An 18315-nucleotide genomic window follows, 5' to 3' on the forward strand; every position below is an offset into this window, starting at 1 on the left:
GAACCAGGCTCTGTGCTGGGATCTGGGGATTCAAAGACCCATGACCTGATCTTGACCTTGAAGTAGGCACAGTCTGCAACAGTGGGCCTCAGACCTGGTGGCACATTTGAATTGTCATGTGAAGAGCTTTTAAAAATGCGAGTTCCAAAGTCCTAGCCCTAGAGATTCTGGTATAATTGGCATTGAATGAGACACTGGCATTGTTATTTTTAAACAGAGATTCTAATATGCACCTAGGGGCGAGAACCACTCACTAGTCTAATGGATGAAACAGATGCGGAGACAAATGATTTTAATACAATGTGAAGGTAGAAGTAAGCACAGGGGGCAGGAGGAGAAGAGAAGAGAAGCCGGGCATCCAGCTAGGAAGTGAGAAAACTGGCAGAGTACCCAGAGTGGATGACTCAGTGCCTTGTCTCATCCCAGAAGAACTTTTTGCAGATCCCACGCTTCCTATCATTTTCCAATCAAATAGGAGAAATGGAAGTCTCTCCTTGAGTTGTCTTCTGTCTTAAGGAATAGAAGAGCGATTATGAGCATGGGCTTGGGATATAAGAAACACATTCAAATCCCAGCTCTGCCACTTACTGTGTGGCCTTACACAAAAACGTGTGTGTGTGTGTGTGTGTGTGTGTGTGTGCGTGTGTGTGTGAGTGAATTGAGGGAGATAATGTATGTGATGTGCCTCACTCACTGCTTTATATTCAGTAGGTGCTAAAAAAAAAATTGTAGCTATGGGCTGGGCATGGTGGCCCACGCCTGTAATCCTAGCACTTTGGGAGGCTAAGGTGGATGGATTGCTTGTGGCCAGGAGTTTGAGACCAGCATGGCCAACATGGTGAAACCCTGTCTCTACTAAAAATACAAAAACTCACCGGGTGTGGTGACGTGTGCCTGTAGTCCCAGCTACTCGGGAGGCTGAGGCATGAGAATTGCTTGAACCTGGGAGGTGGAGGTTGCAGTGAGCTGAGATTGCCCCACTGCACTCCAGCCTGAGCCACAGAGCAAGACACTATCTCAAAAAAAAAAAAAAAAATTGTAGCTATGTATGGTTCGAAGTACACACACACACAAACACACATGCTGATGATGCTTAGCATGTCTTCTTCCAGCAGCAAGTACTCAGATGATTTTCTGTGTTTGCCCTGCTGGACCATCCCTGCTTGGGGGAGATTCTTCACTTGGCCTGTCTCCATATGATCTTTGAAGGCAGGTGTCTGAGCCTCAGCCCCCATGTGCCTGCTCCTCTCCAGGCCCTTTCCCTTGTCTTCGCCAGTTGTTTGGCATCTTCCTTGCCTCCAGCATTCCTGCCAGCATTGGTCCCTGGCTCATCGTCTGGTCTGAAGCTGATCATGGATCTGAATGTGATGATTCTCCCATGGCTCGCTCAGTCCAGCACTTTCTCTTGTGGTGGCTGAATGGTCCACTGCCATCCTGTATGGCACCCCCAGCCTCATCCGCTGCTGCCGGTGCTTGTGGTGGGACTTTAGCTGGAGCTGGAGCTGGAGGGCTGCAGCTTGCCATAGTTGCCCACTGTCCTTTCTAAATGTGTTACTATTACCTTGACTAGGCGTCTCCTTTTCCTGGGATAGCAATCCGAGGTTTTCTCAGTCTTGAGGCCATATAGAGACCTTGATTGCCAGACCCTGGAGAGCACTTTCTTGGGTTTATAGCTTGGTCTTTTCTGGAATGATGCTGTAGTCTTCTTCTAAAGCCTGTCTCCCGCTTTCTCTGAGCCTTCTCTTACCCCTGAAACAGAACCATTACACTGCTCTGATGTCCTTACTTACTTATTTTTCACCTCTCCCCGTGCATTCTTCTCTCTCAACTCCACAGCAGCCCTCTGACCTCCTTGTATTTCCGAGGAAGGTGTGTGCATGCCATTACTTTCCTGCCTGCTACTCTGTCTGTCTCTCCTAATTACTGGGATTCTGTTTATACAGATATCTCACTTTGGCTCTTTTTTTTTTTGTTTGTTTGAGACAAAGTTTCACTCTTGTTGCCCAGGTTGGAGTGCAATGGTGTGATCTTGGCTCACTGCAACCTCTCCTCCCTGGGTTCAAGCAATTCTCCTGCCTCAGCCTCCTGAGTAGCTGGGATTACAGGCATGTGCTGTTAAGCCTGGCTAATTTTGTATTTTTAGTAGAGATGGGGTTTCTCCAAGTTGGTTAGGCTGGTCTTGAACTCCCAACCTCAGGTGATCCACCTGCCTTGGCCTCCCAAAGTGCTGGGATTACAGGCATGAGCCACTGCACCCAGCCAGCTCTTTGAGTTTTTTAAAGTGATTTCTGCTTCAGTCCAGCACTTTACCATTTCTCCTTCTCCTCTTCATTATTTACTTCTGCAATTGGGATTATTAATTTTATTCTTTGAAACTTTTGGCTTTGTTCTCCCCTGATATGGTTTGGCTGTGTCCCCACCCAAATCTTGCCTTGAATTGTAGCTTCCATAATTCCCACGTGTTGTGGGAGGACCCAGTGAAAGATAATTGAATTGTTATCATTTTGGGCAGTTTCCCCCATACTGTTCTCATGGTAGTGAACAAGTCTTATGAGATCTGATGATTTTATAAAGGGTTTCCCTTTTCACTTGGCTCTCTCATTCTCTCTTGTCTGCTGCCATATAAGATGTCCTTGGCTCTTCCACCATGATTGTGAGGCCTCCCCAGCCATGTGGAACTGAGTCCATTAAACCTCTTTTCTTTATAAATTTCACAGTCTTGGGTATGTCTTTGTTAGCAGCAGGAGAACAGACTAATACATCCCCCGTGAGAAGCTTTTCTCTTATTGTCTTTCCAGATGACCCAGCCCCATTTGTCTTATAAAGGATAAATAAAACTCATTTAATCTGTTTTTAGAAAATTTATTTTTATTGATCCGTATATTAGATATACATACTTCTGGGGATACAGGTGATCATTTGGTACATTCATATAGTCAAATCAGGGTAATCGCGTCATCCATCACCTTTGTTAAAAGAAAAACTTCAGCCAAATTAAATTTAAAGGAGTTTAATCGAGCAATGAACGATTCATGAATCAGGCAGACCCCAGAATCACAGCAGATTCAGAGAGGCTCGAGAGGTGCCTTGTGGTCAGAACAAATTTATAGACAAAAAAAGGAGAGTGATGTACAGAAATCAGAAGTGAGGTACAGAAATAGCTGGATTGGTTACAGGTTGACATTTGATTTATTTGAACAGTTTGAACACTTAGCAGTACACGAGTGGTTGAAATATGGCCGCTGGGATGGGTCAAGACTCAGCTATTGTTACAGGTGCACACTCCTAAGTTAGGTTTTCATTCTGTCTGCCTATTAAGCTAGGTTACGTTTTGTCCACAGTGACTCAAATATAGAAGTATGGAGTCCTTCTCAGGCCATATTTAATTTGCTTTAACACCTTAAATATTTATATTCCTCTAAGCAAGGAATATTCGAATTATTATCTTCTAGCTGTTTGGAAATATACAATTGATTAATATTAACTATAGTCACCCTGCTGATCTATCCAATACTAGGCCTTATTTTTTCCAACTTAGTCTATATTTGTACCCATCAGTCAACTTCTCCTCATGCACCTCTCCCTGGTACCCTTCCTGGCCTCTGGGATGCGTTTTCTCTTGGTTGGTATTGTTGTTGTACTGATCACTCCCTCCTGCCCTGGTAGGACTTTGCACATTCCCCATCTCCTCTCCTCGGGAAAACACATCCCATGCTCATCTTGCTGGAGTCTGCGATTCCTTTAAACAGCCTGGGAAATCTGGAGGGGTAGCAAGTATTATTTCTGTTTTTTAATTAGGAAAACAAGACTTAGCAAGGAGGAAACCGAGGCCTAGGAAGGGAAATTCACTCTCTAAGCTCATGGAGACAGTAAGGGAAGAACTGGGAAAAGAATGCACGCCAAGGAATTCCCAGCTCACTGCTTGAAAGAGAGGAGGGGATTGTGCTACTCGGAGTCCCTAATGTGTCATCCTGTGAAAGCTGTAATAAAAAGTCATAAATGCATAAACAGTGTGAGAAAGTTCAAAGGTAAACTCATTAAGCTCAGAAATATAAAGTATGCCTACGGCCAAAAAATAAAAAAAAAAAAGGAAGTCATCTAATGACTTATGGGATGGACTGGTAGAATGCACAGCGTGGTAGAATGCTAAAATATCTGAGAGGAGTCTGCAGAGACAGGGGCCTCGGGTGACTGGGTCCTTACTGCATGTTGGGAGCTGTGGGAAACACCTTACATGCATTCTTTTATTTAATCTTCACAACAGATGAATGACCTTATGAGGCTGGTGTTATTACACCCACTGGATGACCTTATAAGGCTGATGTTATTACACCTACCGACTCGAGGCTCGGAGAGGTCAAGACACTTGCTGACATCACAGAATGGCTTAGGATCTGATTTTTGATGACAGCCCAGGTCTCTCAAGTTTCATTTTCATGCTCTTGCCTCCAAGTCACGATTTGCTCAGTTTTATGAAGGACAGACCTGCACACGGCCCCTGCAGGAGAGATATACCTCTCTTTGGGAGAGGTTGGCAGTGGGGAGGAAAGCCCTGCCTGTCAGCCCTCCTCTTGTCTGCAGCACCCTGGCTGGCTGCACCTGTGGGTGTGACCCTGTGTAGCTGTCCTTTTCTTAAATACACAGAGAAAAAAACTTTTCCTTCTTGGAGACAAAGTTCAGAGAACAACCTCACCCAGAAAGTGGGGCTGAGTGCTGCCCAGCTGGCTGGTTGCCTGCTGTGAATAACTAACTAGAACACCTGGAATATGGCATGATATGGGCCAAGACAGAGCAAGGACCTAAGTTCATGTAATTTTCTGTGGGTATGACCTTCCTAACCCTCCTTTTACATGCTCCCAGTGCCATGGAGAGCTGGCAGTTGGGAGTTAAGAGGGGCTACTCTCTCTTCCCCTCCATGTAGAGGTTGAGATTCATGTCTCATAGTCCTTTATTTTTCGGGGTTTCCTTGAGACTTATTTGAGTCAAACACATGCCTAATGAGGACCTGCCCCATGCGGAGGCCCTGCTTCAGTACCAGCATTAGAGGACACCGACTGTCTCCTGCTTATTCTCCCTCTGCTTGCAGAACCCTCCCTGTTCCTCTGTTCTCCCTCCAGGTACATCTCAAATGTTCCCTGTTGTAAGAATAGCTAATGTTTGTGCACTAACTATGTGCTAGATACATTTATTCATTTATTGAATCCTCTTAACAGCCCTATAGCATAGGTACTATTATTTCCATTTTGCAGATGAGAAAAACAAGGCATGGAAAGGTTAAGTGATTTATCCAAGGTGTCCCTGTTAGTAAATGGGAGACCGGGGATTGTACCCAAGTCTATTTCCAAATATTGAAGTTTGCAGCATGGTGTGGTGAAGGAGCCTGGAATGGGTTCAAATCTTGGTCCCACCATTTAAAGCTGCATGAACATGGGAGGTGGCTTAGCCATTTTGAACCTCAATTTTCTCATTTCTGAAAGGGAATAATACGTCCAGGTGTGGTGGCTCATGCCTGTAATCCCAGAGCTTTGGGAGGCTGAGACAGGAGGAGCTTGAGGCCAGCAGTTACAGAACAGCCTAGGGAACATAGCAAGAACCCATTTCTTAAAAAAAAAAATTAGCTGGGCATGGTGGCCTGTGCCTGTAGTACTAGATACTCAAGAGGCTGAGGCAGGGAGGATGGCTTGAAGCTAGAAGTTCTGAGATTCAGTGAGCTCTGATTGTGCCAATGAGAACGAACCTGGGTGACAGAGTGAGACTCTGTCTCTAAAACAACAACAACAACAACAACAACAAAAAACCAAATAATAGATCCAACATCATAAAATTGTTTGGGAGGTTTAAAAAAGATAGATAAATAATGACAATATTGACATTTGAGAATAAGTAATACATATTAGTTCTCTTCCAACTTTGAATCGATTATATTAAGCATAAAACTTTAGCATAGAATAATATAGCATAGAATGAGATGTCAGATCCGGAAAGGATCTCAGCAATGACCTAATCCAATGCATTGTCTGAAGTGTGAGGAATCACTGACACTTGATCAAGGCCAGTCACACACAGTAGCTCAGTGACTGCGACAAAGATTGTGAGTTGCCTTTTCTAATATCTCCTCTCCCTTCTTCCTTAGCAATTGCATCCCTGGTTTCTAGTTGGGTTCATGGTGTCTTGGAAAAAGATGACATTTCCTAGCTTTCCTTGGAGCTAACTATGGCCATTTAACTATGTCTGGCCAATGAGATGTCAGTGAAAAAGACGTGGGATACTTTCTGGAAGTCTCCTTTAAAAGGGAGAATGCTGGTTCTTCTCCCTTTCTTCCACCTTTTTGCTTAGAAGGCAGATCTGGTAACTGGAGCTCTAGCTGTAATCTTGAGAGAGACTCTGTCACAGCCTAGGAATGACAGCGCCTTCACACTACCAAGAGTTATGTACCTCTGGATTTATTTCACATGAGACAGAAGTAAACTTCTATCAGAATTAAACTTCTGTCTTGTTTACGCCACTGTGGCTTGGGTTTCCTGTTACTTGGAGTCTAACCTAATCCTAACTGACAGCATTGGATATGGACTAGAAACAAGGTCAATCAATGTTTATTGAGTTGATGAGGGGTCCCCCAGAGAAGTCTGGCCTGTCTTTTCCCATCGCTGCAGGTATTTGGGAAAGAAGCTGGGGTTTTCACAACAAAACATCTTGAAGCCCTAAAATGACTTCTCATGCCTTGTGGGCGTGGGTGGGCTTATCTCTGGAAACCCAGGCTGTGGCTGGAGGAAGGTGCTCAGGTATGGGTGGCCTGGCTCTATCGGTCTTCTCTCTCAGCCACAGAGGGACAAACCTGTGGACAGAGCTATCCTTTGGTTCCAAATGTGGATCTCTGCATGTGGTCCGTCCCCTAAGCTTTCAGCTGCTGAGCTGAAGAAGCCCAAGGAAGCCACAAAGGATCTGTGAGATGGCCCAGTTACCTCACCTGTTATTCATGCTGTTGCTACTGGCATGTTTTGAAATTGACGGTTTCTTTTCTTTCCTCAAAAAACTTGTTCCTCCCTTTGCTTTTTACAAATTAATTTTCCATTATGAAATATTTCAAAGATAGACAAGAAAAGAAAAGAGCATAATGAATACCTATTTACCCACCTTTAGGCTTTATCAAATCTTAACATTATGTCATATTTGCATCAGATCTTATTTAAAGAAATAAAATATTCCTGACATAATTGAAGCTCTCTGCATATTCTACTCCTACCTCTGTTCCTTTCCCTCCTCAGAGGTAACTATTATCATGAATCCAGTGTTTATCATTCCTATGCATGCTTTTACATTTTTACTACATATTTATGTATTCATTAATACAATATAGCATTACTCAGTAGGGTTTTAAATTTTATATATAGATTGTGGCAGATTCGCTAATCATTGAGTATTCCATTGTATAAATATACCACAATGTTTTACTCCATTTTCCTGTTGATGAATATTTATGCTGTTACCTTTTTTTTCTTTTTTATATCCCACACAGTGCTGTGATGAATTCCTCTACTTACCTCCTCCTGGGAACAGTGATTTGTTTAAGGCAAGTGTCAGCCACCTATAGCTTATAGGTCATACCTGGCTACCACTTTTTTTTTTTTTAAGCTATGGATTAAGAATGGTTTTTACATTTTTTCTTTTTCTGAATTTGAATTTTAACTTTAAAAATTGTGGTAAAATGGGGCTGGGCACGGTGGCTCATGCCTGTAATCTTGGCACTTTGGGAGACCAAGGCAGGCAGATTACCTCAGGTCAGGAGTTCAAGATCAGCTTGGCTAACATGGCGAAACCCTGTCTCTACTAAAAATACAAAAATTAGCTGGGCATGGTGGTGCACACCTGTAATCCCAGCTACTGGGAAGCCTGAGGTAGGAGAATCACTTGAACTCAGGAGGCAGAGGCTGCAGTGAGCCGATATCATGCTACTGCACTCCAGCCCGGGCGACAGAGGATGACTTGCTGTCTCAAAAATAAAATAAAATAAAATATAAAAAATAATGGTAAAATATGCATAATAGAAGATTTACCCTTTTCACCATTTTTCAATGTATAGTTCAGTGACATTAAGTACATTCACGTCATTGTGTGACCATCACTACCATTTGTCTCCAGAATGTTTTCATCATCCCAAACTGAAACTCTGTGGTCATCAACTAATAACTCCCCTTTCCCGCTTCCCCCAACCCTGACAAACACCATTCTATTTTCTTTCTCTGTGTATTTGACTACTCTAGGTACTTCATGTCAGTGGAATCACGCCGTATTTGTCCCTTTGTGATTGGCTTATTTCACTTAGCATAATGTTTCCAGGGTTCCCGCATGCTGAGGCGTGTGTCAGAATTTCCTTACTTTTTAAGGCTGAATAATTTTCTGTGCACATGCATATCACATTTTGTTTATCCACTCATCCATTAGGGGATGGCCTTTACAGTTTTAATGGTTAAAAATAATAAGATGGCCAGGTGAGGTGGCTTACGCCTGTAATCCCAGCACTTTGCGAGGCTGAGGCGGGAAGATCACCTTAGGTCAGGAGTTTGAGACCAGCCTGGCTAACACGGTGAAACCACTTCTCTACTAAAAATACAAGAAGTTAGCCGGGTGTGGTGGCATGCACCTGTAGTCCCAGCTACTAGGGAGACTGAGGCAGGAGAATCATTTGAACCTGGGAGGCGAAGGTTGTGGTGAGCTGAGATTGTGCCACTGCACTCCAGCCTGGGCGACAGAGCGAGACTCCATCTCCAAAAGAAAAAAATAATAAGAAGACTTTTGTGCCATGTGAAAGCTAAATAAGATTCAGATTTCAGTGTCCGTTAAAAGGTTTGATTGGAACACAGCCACAGGCATTCAGTTAAGTGTTGTCTATGGCTGCTTTCACACTGAAACAACAGTTAATTAAGACCATATGGATGACAAAACCTAAAATATTTACTATCTGACCCTTCACGGAACAAGTTTGCCAACTCCTGCTCTCTGTTATGTAACTACCTAGAGGTGGAATAATTGAATGGTGAGGTATGGGCATCTTCAGCTTTACTAGATGTTGTAAAATTGCTCTCCAAAGCAATAGAACCAAGTACAGTAGTGCTTAAGTTTTTTTGTAAACTTCTTTCTTTCCTTTTTGGATAGATTCTCTAAATAAAGTTGCTGGTAGGGACCTTAAAAGGCATTGTGTAGTCAGTTAATATTGCCGCATATAGACAGCTTTGAAATTTGAATGGTGGCTGGGTCTCCCTCCCTTCCTTCCTTCCTTCCTTCCTCCCTCCCTCTTCTTCTGACATCTTTTATTTTGTGGAATGGGGTCTTGCTCTGTCACCCAGGCTGGAGTACAGTGCCTGCTCATGGCTCACTGCAGTCTTGACCTCCCAAGTTCAATTGGTCCTCTCACCTCAGCCTCTCAAGTAGCTGGAATCACAGGTGTGTGCCACCATACCCAGCTATTTTTTTTTTTTAGGTAGAGACAGGGTCACTGTATAGTCTAGGCTGGCTTCAAACTCCTGGGCTCAAGGGCTTTGCCCACCTCGGCCTCCCAAAGAGCTGAGATTACAGGCATGAGCCACTGTGCCTAGCTCTCTCTGTCTTTCTCTTTCTTTCTTGCAGACAGGGTCTCTGTCTGTTGGCCAGGCTGAAGTGCAGTGGTGTGATCATGGCTCACTGTACTCTTGAACTCCTGGGCTCAAGTGATCCTCCTGCCTCAGTGTCCTGATAGCTGAGAGTATAGGTATGCACCATCATGTAGGCTAATTTTTTTAAAAAATTAATAGAGATGGTGAGGGGGGGGGTCTCACTATTTTGCCAGGCTAGTTTGAAACATTTTCTTGAAACGAAAACTTACGTGGAATTTTAATGTATAATCTGGAGAAAAGTGAAGCTGCTCCGATCGAAGTGGGAGTGGAGGTGGGCAGAACCCCTGCCTGCTCAGCCCCACTCTGTTCCCCTGCAGTGCCTCCTGGAACATCTCCACAGAGTCCCCAGGTTCACAGAATGTCGTTTGATAACCAGTCTCCAATATTATTTCCTCTTCCAGGAGAGGTCAGGACACTCTCCTGCTGCAAGATCCAGGGATCTCCAGGAACACAACCAGGAGCAGATCCTTTCTGATGCTTGGGTCTCAACATATGGCTCAAAGGGGCACCTTCTAGGAGCCAGGTGTAAGGAGGATGCCTGAGGTCACACCTGCATGTAGGCAAAGTAGATGATGAGATTACAAACAGACCTGGTGTGCTCTGCGGCTCAGCCCAAACTGGCTGGACTGCTACAACTTCGGCTCCTTGCCTGCCCCTGACTCAGGGAGGCAGATCCTTGTCCTGTGGAACATCTGGCTCTCAGGTCATGAGTCTTCTGTTGGAGGGATGGTGGTTTCTTATCATGATTGACTTTCATCATGGTCTTAGCAGCACGTTTTGGACAGGCAGTCTGGTTGCTGTTTCCAGAATGAAGCCACAGGCCAGCCCCATCCCATGTGGCTTCTCTAATGCTTTCCTCTTCCACAGGCAGTGTGAGAAGCACATCAGCCAGAGTTACAGCGTGTGGGTAATAGGTCAGACCACGTTCTATTGCGAGCTTGCAAGGCTGCTCTCACTAGGTGTTAGTTCCCTGTGTCTGTGTGGACCAGGAAGCAAGGCCCAGTCCCCTCTTCCCCTCTCCATGCCCCAGGAGGCTCCCCTGCCCACCCACTCCTCTGACAGCTGCCAGTCTTCCCCTCCCAGGCACTGCTCCTGGGGCTCAGTCAGCAGCTCCACCTCCAAGCTTTATGCTTCCCATTAGATTTCTCCTAATTTTCTTGTCCTTTACAACTTGACTTCTGTACTTGTGATCTAATTAAAATTAGTGTATTTCTGTTCTTGTGATCTTATTTCAATCAGTAATTTAATGAGCCTGCCCTGGGAAGGTGCAAGAAAGCCATTGGCATCTCTCTCACTTGTGATCTAATTAGACCCAGCAATCCCATTGCTGGGTATATATCCAAAGGATTATAAATCATTCTACTATAAGGACACGTGCACACGAATGTTCATTGCAGGACTGTTTACAATAGCAAAGACCTGGAACCAACCCAAATGCCCATCGATGATAGACTGGACAGGGAAAATGTGGCAAATATACACCATGGAATATTATGCAGCCATCAAAAACGATGAGTTTGTGTCCTTTGTAGGGACATGGATGAACCTGGAAACCATCATTCTCAGCAAACTGACAGAAGAGCAGAAGATCAAACACCGCATGTTCTCACTCACAGGCGAGTGTTGAACAATGAGAACACATGGACACGGGGAGGGGAGCACTACACACTGGGGTCAGTTGAGGGGAAATAGGGGAGGGATGGTGGGGGGTGGGGAGCTGGGGAGAGATAGCAAGGGGAGAGATCCCAGATGCAGGTGATGGGGAGGAAGGCAGCAAATCACACTGCCATGTGTGTACCTATGCAACAATCTTGCATGTTCTTCACATGTACCCCAAAACCTAAAATGCAATAAAATAAATAAATGGGAAAAAAAAGTAATGATTTAATGAGCCTGCCCGGGAAGGTGCAAGAAAGCCAGTGGCATCTCTCTCACTCCTCTAGGGCAGGATGCTGGAGACGGGAAGGTAAGTGGACACTTGGCATCTGTAGGGGCTTTGTCTTGCATTTATTAATTCTACAAATGTTTATTAAGCATGTGTTATATGCCAGCATCCAGGCTAGGCACTGAGAAGATAGCGACAAATGAGAAAATAGGGCCAGTTATCTGTTTCTCCCCCTACCCACTTGCTGGTGAGGTCTTGCCGCACATGGACATGTTTTCTGTAACTGCCTGTTATGTGTTTGGCTGCTTGGCTCTGGCTGGCTGCTTAGACATTCTGATGCTGTGCACTCATCTCAGCCAGAGCAGCTTTACAGACATTTACTGCTTTTACCCTCGAGCTTGCTTCACTTTTTGTACTAAGCACCTTGAACCTTCAGGAATGGCTTCTCCAGGGATCCAGCCCTGGAACTACATTTTTTTTTTGAGATGGTCACCCATGTTGGAGTGCAGTGGCACTATCTCAGCTCATTGCAACCTCCACCTCCCAGGTTCAGGTGATTCTCCTGCCTCAGCCTCCCAAGTAGCTGGGACTACAGGTACCTGCCACCACACCTGGCTAATTTTTGTATTTTTAGTAGAGATTGGGTTTCACTATGTTGGTCAGGCTGGTCTCAAACTCCTGACCTCAAGTCATCCACCCGCCTCGGCCTCTCAAATTGCTGAGATTACAGGCGTGAGCCACTGCTCTGGACTGGAGTTGAATTTTTGCCCCCTACTCAGCTCTGACCCGGCTTGTTCTCACCTCCTTGCCTTAGACTCAAGAGAAGTGGGCACTGTTTAAGGCCATCCGTTGACTTCTTCTGATAATACAATTAGATTAAGTCTTCTGGACTGACTCCATTGCCTTTGTATACATTGGCTTCCTCTGATAAGAAAACTGGGTCGTAACTAAAGCCACTTTCTCTGGAGAGATGAAAGATTAACCAAGAGAAGAGCAAGCTTCCACTCTTTATTTAGAATGTTTAAGGAACCAGAAGCGGGTAGCTGCTGCTTACTTCTCTTTATCATGTGGGTGCCTCTGTCTCTTTCTGTCTTCTTGTCTGCCTCTGTTTCTTGTCAAGCCTGATCGTCTCAGTACTCCCAGCAACTTTGGAATTCAGGGGTCTGCCTTACAACTGCATGAGCTCTGTGTGTGTTTGCAGGACTCTATTTTAAGCACTATCAGAGTTTGGAGCTCAGTTTCAGCCCTCTGTGTGGGAGTGCCTTAGCGGGATACTGGCGATCTGGATTTCAGATTCTGTGAAGTGGCTTAGTTCAGATTATTTCCCCAGGGTTGCATCTCCTTGGATTTTGAATGATTGGTTTTAGACTTTTAGCCTCAGGACTTGGCGTTTCAGAATGTTAGGTCTCTGCATAGCTTAACTAATCTACATTCTTGTTGACCTTTAATCAATAAGAGATGGTCTTGGCTTAACCATGGGACAGATTCTGTTTTACAAGATTGCTTTCTTTATAGAGGCTCAGGGGTAGGACAATGTCTTTCCCACTTTAAACAGTCAAAAGCAGTCATTTTAACCTCTTTTGATGGGTATGTTCTTGGGAGTGCAGTATGTTCTTGGGATGAAGGAAGGAGATGCTGGTAAAACACCACTTTATATCCCCATCTTTGGAGTATAACAGATCCTTATCTAGATCAAATGTCTAATGTCAGCTTTCTTACATGTAAAATGGGATCTGTGTGTGTGTGTGTGTGTGTGGGTGTGTGTGTGTGTTTGTGTGTACATATGGAGGGAGGATAGCAGAGACTAATAAACATGTTTCTCATGGAACCATACTGGGGTTTGACAATGTTGTGTGGTTTTCTATGGAAATCTTAAACAAGAATGCAGTTGTGCCTAGGCAGGCAATACACTAATACATTGACTAGGACCCGTCTGTAGTTCTTAGGCCACAGCAATCGCTAACATTATTAAGCACGTACTAAATGCTTTATCTCACTTGAAAGTCACAGCCTCCTAATAATAATTTGAATTATTATCATCCCTATTGAGAGCTGGGTCACCCAATAGAGAACAGCAAAGGAAGGGTTTGAGCTCAGCTCAGACTTGGCATCAAGCCTCTGTAACCTTCCATTTTGTAGTGACTGGAACTGTTGAAATTACTCTTCCAATGTCATCTTTTTTTTTTTTTTTTAACAGAAATATTTCTATTAAGGATGGGTCAGAGGCCTAAAAGCAGGTCTATGTATCTCCATGCCCAAGTTCTTTCCACCTCGCTAGGCTGCCTGCGAAGCCTGAGATCCATCGCTGCTGCTTGGAAAGTTGTGACATCATGTAATTCTCTTGGCTCAAAGGCCCCTCTGCCCCTGTGGCTGTTGAATGAGGACGCTTGTCAGTGAATTACAATTTTCTTGAACATTTTTTCCATGCTAAGCCATTATGATGGTTTTTTTAAGAAAGACAAATGTTGATTAAGCATGTACTATGTGTAAGGCAATTTCAAACACACTGTTCCCCTTTTCTCCTCATGCCAATATTGGAATAGTGAGATAGGAATAATTATTCCCATTTTACAGTTGAAGAAATGGAGGTAACAATACACTCACTTTAGCATATGGAGACTGAAAATACCATAAACAAAATCAACACGTGGGCAAGTAGGGGGCAGAGCTAGAGGATGATGGCATTAGGAGGGGCCACACGGATCATCAGTGTGAGAAAACCTTTTAAATGGTCCATTTTCAAGGCATGATAAATCTAAGTACTGGCAGCTAGATTTGTAACAAACCACAGGGCTCATGCACCTAAAATGTCACCATAAGTAAACAATGTAGAGGAGGGGTCAGCCCATAAGGGAAGAAAGTTTTGTCATTGGGAAATTGAAACTTAAACAGGGAAGGGGACCAGGGTATAATGTTATAAGGGGGATAATGAAACTTAGACGATGCCTGGGAAGATTGTAACCCCACAGGACTCTCCAGCTAGGAGATAAATTACCTGTTGTAACTGTCCTGGGTGCACCTGCCTACCAGACACCTGATCTTGCACAGCTGCCATTAAAAGTCTCACTTCCGCTATTCTTTGTGTCTCTGGGTCCATTCTTTGGATTTGAACGGGTGAATGTGTGTTTCTCACAAGCCTGGAGGCCCGTCTGGGATCTCTGTGCCTGCGTGGAGTAAGACTCTGGCCGAGAGGGAAGATGCATCCCATTCAATTTAGGTGGCCCATTCTGTATGGGTGTCCTGGCTCTCTGCAGAAGCCGTAGACAAACCTGAGACTGTTATTTAGGAGGCAGCGGAGGTGACACAGGGAGAAAAGCAGGCACTGTGGCAACCAGACAAACTTGTGCATGAGCCAAGGTAGGAAAATTGGACTGTACGTACTGCCTTGGTGGTTGGGCATTTTCGGAGGTTGAGTGTGTGTGACTGAGACGTATCTTAGATATGAAGTGAGTGTGGAGTACCAATCCACGGTTCCATTCTCCTGCAAGGGAAATGGCTAGAGATGGATGAAGCGATTTTCAGGGTGTGCAAGAAACCTCCAGTGGGGAGTTTGAGTACACCGGGAAACCCAGACACAGAGACTAACCAAAAGTGGGAAACAGAAATTCTAGGCCTAGGGGACAAAGCGGAAAGAGACTCTCTCTGACATTCCCCTGTAGAGTCCTTTTGGCAGAATGCTGCTGGCTTGGAGGAACATCCCTCAAACCAGGGACAAGGAAAAGCAAAAGATGATAAAGTATTACTGTTTTACCTGGCCCAAGGACCCCATTTGTAGGCCTTTGGTCTTCTAGCCTAAGTTTGGATCAGATGAGGATTGGGTATGCCAACCTTTAATTCTCTATGTGAATGATAAAACCCCATCCTCTCGAGAAGATATAAGTTACACTCTCTGCTAGATCATGGAATTAACCCCCATGTTCCCCCTCAAAGAATAAAAACAGCCTAGTAAAAACCCCTTTCCCAGTGAAAAACCCTGGGACCCCCTATCATGCTTGCCTCCTCCATATGTCTCACAAAATAGGGGACAGGAAGATCAAGGGGCAGCATAAAGATTAGAGGAAGAAAGACCTGGAGACCCCGGGGAAGCTGAACCAACCTCTTTTCAAAATCCTTATCCAAATTTAAGAAAAGAATTAGAACAGTATAAGAGTGATATTGAAAACTCTCCTGTCCCTTCCACACAGCAGGCATCTAGCATCTTTCCTCTTAGGGAAGTTCCCATGGGACAGGGAGAGATTGGCTTTGTAAATGCTCCTCTTACAAGTACTGAAGTTAGGAATTCCAAGAAGGAAATGAAACCACCCCTAGAAGATCCCCTCAGTTTAGCAGGCCAGCTGGACGAATTCCTAGGACCCAGCTTTTATACCTGGGCTAAAATGATGTCTATCATAAATACTCTGTTCACAGGAGAAGAAAGGGGAATGATTAGGAGGGCAGTTATGACCATTTGGGAGAGGCAACATCCTCCAGGCAAGGGGTCTTCCCAGCTGAAAAACAAATTTCCAATGTCAATCCTGAATGGGATAATAATCATCCCAGGGACTGGGCCCAAATGCAGGAATGAATAATCAAAGAGATCAAAGAGTCCACTCCTAGGACACAAAATGTCTCAAAGGCATTCAAGATTCAACAATAAAAAGAGGAAACTCCCTCTGCATTCCTACAGAAGCTCAGAGATCAAATGAGAAAACACTTTGGATTAACCTGGAGGACCCAGTAGGGCAAGGCCTTACACACACACACACACACACACACACACACACACACATATAAATATATATGTATACATATTTTATTGCCCTTTAGGTTCTCCCAAAGTGCTGGGATTACAGGCGTAAGCCACCATACCAGCCCGACTATTAATAATAATGTGGATTGGATTAACTACATCTATTATTATAATCAGCAGAGATTTATCAATTATATTTGGGATGCCCTCAGAGGGGTGGCTAGCCAGTTAGATACCACCAGCCAAATGGCCTGGGAAAACAGGCTTGCATTAGACATGATACTAGCAGAAAAAGGGGGCATATGTGTTATGATAGGTGGGAAATATTGTACTTTCATTCCCAAGAATAATGCCCCAGATGGGACCATCATAAAAGCCGTACAAGGACTGACAACTCTAGCCAACGAACTGGCAGAACATGCTGGAATTCATGACCCACTTATGGGTTGCTTAGAAGTGGGTTTGGAAAATGCAAGGGCATGGTAGTTTCAATCCCTACATCTCTCACAATTGTGGCGGGAATCTTAACTGTAGTGAGATGTTGTATTAGCCCTTGTGTGAGGGGACCAGCACAGAGATTAGCTGAAATAGCTATTAATAAACAAATGCCCATGACTTACCAGGAAAAGAAACTGCTACTATTAGAAACCAAATTAAACTCACTCTTCTATGAGGAAGAAAGTAAACAACTTCTAGAGCAATTTGAGGACCAAAAGGGTTTAAATGAAAATGAGACCTAAGGAAGTAAACAGAAAAGAGGAGGGACCATTTAAAATGTGAAAAAACCTTTTAAATGGTCCATTTTCAAGGCATGATAAGTCTAAGTGCTGTCACCCAGCCTGCACATGTGACAAATTGCATGGCTCATGCACCTAGAAGGTCACAATAAGTAAACAGAATGTAGAGGAGGAGTTAGCCTATAAAAGGGAAGGAACTTTCATTATTGGGAAATCAAAACTTAAGTGGGGAAGGGGACCAGGGTATTGGAAACAGATGCTTGGTGCTGTAAAGAAAAATGAGCACTGAGACAGTAGATTTTTAGCAAAGCAATTTTTACATCCTGGACTGCAGGAAGAGTACTCTTGCTAGCCATCTTGCCACAAGGGTACAATGAACAAAGGAAAAGCAGACATAGGTATCCCTTATGCATTTGGGCTTGTCCTTACTGCTGTGTCTGATCTCTGTTGGTTGGAGCCAGACCTCACAATCTAAACTAAAACCTGATTGGTTAATAACTTAAAACTTTTTAAACAGGTAAGGGGCATAGGCTGTGAGCATGTTCAGCACAAATATCTTGGTTAAAGTACAAGGACATAGAATATACTTCGTGCCTGTAAGCATAGTATGTTTAACAGCTACATAGGATAGGGCTTAACAAAAAGTTATTAGCACACTTAAAATTTATCCTTTAACAAGAAAGAAAACTTTAAAGAGGAACTTTTACTTCCCACAAGGGTATAATCTTATAAAAGGGATAATGAAACTTAGGCGATGTCCAGGAAGATTGTAACCCCATAGTACCCTACCAGTGAGGAACTAGGGGAAGGATGTGCATGCTAGGAGATAAATTACCTGTTTTAACTGTCCTGGTTGTGCCTGCCTACTAGACACCCGATCTTGCAAGACTGCCATTAAGTCTCACTTCCACTGTTCTTCATGTTTCCAAGTCCATTCTTTGAGTGTGGACGGGTGAATGTGTATTTCTCACAATCAAATCAAATTGTCTTGTTATAGAGGTTAGGGAACTGACTATGGCCTAGAGAAATTAGATAGCCTGTCTAACACAGCATAGAAGCTACGAACAGAGAAGGATCCAGACCTAGACTGCTCTATGCTGAATATCAGGATGTTTTGACCTTGCCACGACGGACATTTGGGCTGAATAATGATTTGTTGTGGGCAGCTGTCCTGTGCTTTGTAGGATGCTGTATCCTTGGCTTTTCCTCACCAAATGCCAGTGGCAATCCCCTCACAACTAAGGAGTGGTGATAGCCAAAAATGTCTTTAGGCATTGTCATGCATCCTCTGGAGGACAAAACCATCTCCAGTGG

This window comes from Cebus imitator, unplaced genomic scaffold, assembly GCF_001604975.1.
Source record: "Cebus imitator isolate Cc_AM_T3 unplaced genomic scaffold, Cebus_imitator-1.0 Scaffold140, whole genome shotgun sequence".
NCBI classification, from domain to species: Eukaryota; Metazoa; Chordata; class Mammalia; order Primates; family Cebidae; genus Cebus; species Cebus imitator.